This window comes from Austrofundulus limnaeus, unplaced genomic scaffold (genome assembly GCF_001266775.1).
Source record: "Austrofundulus limnaeus strain Quisiro unplaced genomic scaffold, Austrofundulus_limnaeus-1.0 Scaffold1069, whole genome shotgun sequence".
Classification (NCBI taxonomy): Eukaryota; Metazoa; Chordata; class Actinopteri; order Cyprinodontiformes; family Rivulidae; genus Austrofundulus; species Austrofundulus limnaeus.
The window spans coordinates 3776-5179 of record NW_013953471.1 but is presented as its reverse complement, the minus strand read 5'-3'; the positions used below and the strand labels follow the sequence as shown (position 1 = coordinate 5179).

General features: G+C 42.4%; 1 protein-coding gene across 2 annotated transcripts in view; it reads left to right on the top strand.

Annotated features, from left to right (window-relative positions):
* The window catches only part of LOC106533992 (uncharacterized), a 14895-nt gene that overhangs the window by 11815 nt on the left and 1676 nt on the right, over positions 1-1404 (top strand). The gene's annotated exons all lie outside the window — the stretch shown is intronic.

Genomic DNA, 1404 nt, shown 5'->3' with positions numbered 1-1404 from the left:
TTTTTCACTTCATGATCAGAGGGGTATTTCATTATTTCCTGATTTCATTTTTGCAAGATCTGAGGGATTGCCTTTGTGAAGATTAGGCTGGTCCTAATTTCATAGAGTAATTCGCTACATTTTGGTGGAGAATGCGGGCATAGTTGTTAATCTGACTAATGAAATATTAATCTGATTATGAAAATGAAAAATTAATTATTAATTTCCCACGTTGGCATGAGGTTTTGTTTAAGAGAAAAACGGCTTTGCTGAGTGTTCAGAGTACAGTTTTAGGGAGCTGCAGACCTTGATTCTGTTAAAAATCTGTTTATCTTGGTAAAGGTGCGTTTGGAAGTCTGTACTGGACCCGCTGAGGTCCGGTTTTGTGGTTCTGATTCTGCGCCGCTGCGCACAGACAGGTGAGGTCCTGCTGGAGAAGCTGCGCCGTCAGCTCTGGAGAGCAGTGACTGTTGTCTCGCTTGAGAAGCGATATTGCATGCATGTGCTCATATCTGTATGAATGAGTGAAAAAGGGGTCCCTTTGTAAATCCAGTGTTCATACCGACGGGTTTTTAGAACGTAAATCTGGTCTGGCTACGTGCGTAATTTACGCGTAAAGGTAACCAGTTTAAACTCCACGACATAAAGCTTTCCGAGGTCGCGTCTCAGAAGCTTGTCAACACGGTTTATCTTATAGAAGTAAATATAACGTGTAGGGAGTTTAGCGCCGTTGGAGGCTAAGAAGCTGTTAGCTCCGTGCCGAGGCGTTATTCAGACGAGTCAGTCTGATCCACACTGTGCTGTGTGGTGCGCTGCTAGCGCTAACAGGGAAGCTAGCTGATTTATTCAGTATTAAAGCTGCCGCGAGCAGAACGTCTTGCCCTGTGTTCCGTGAGAGTCACGGATTTTAGCTTATAAAACGTGTGCCTTGCTTTGGGTTACGTGGAGCTAATAAAAGTTTACGCTGGTGAGCGTAAAGACGGAGGTTTGGCTCCGTGTTGGCGAAGCTGCTGCTAGTTTCTGTGTCAGAGCAGCCGCCATCTTGGGTCTGACGCACGGCGTCAAGACGTAGCTTAACGACGTAATTACGTCACGACGTAACTACGTCACTGAACGTGATTTCTCCCGAAGGAGGGGTGAAACGTCACGGGTTCTCTTCAAAGCTGTGTTTGTGGGACAGAGTCGACATCTGCTGGTTTTTTTTGCTGTAATTACACCCTCAAGAAGGTTGAATTGTTTAATCTGCTCATAAAAATGGAGATTTTAGCTCAAAATTAGGCAAAAAATTGTATTTTCTTGCACAAAAAAATTACTTTAATTAAAATTAAAGTTAAGAAACAAAAAGCTATTGTTTCCTGCAAAAATTATTGGGGTTAAACTTATTTTTAGAGTAAAATAAAGCTTCATTTTGTTTTAGATCTAAAA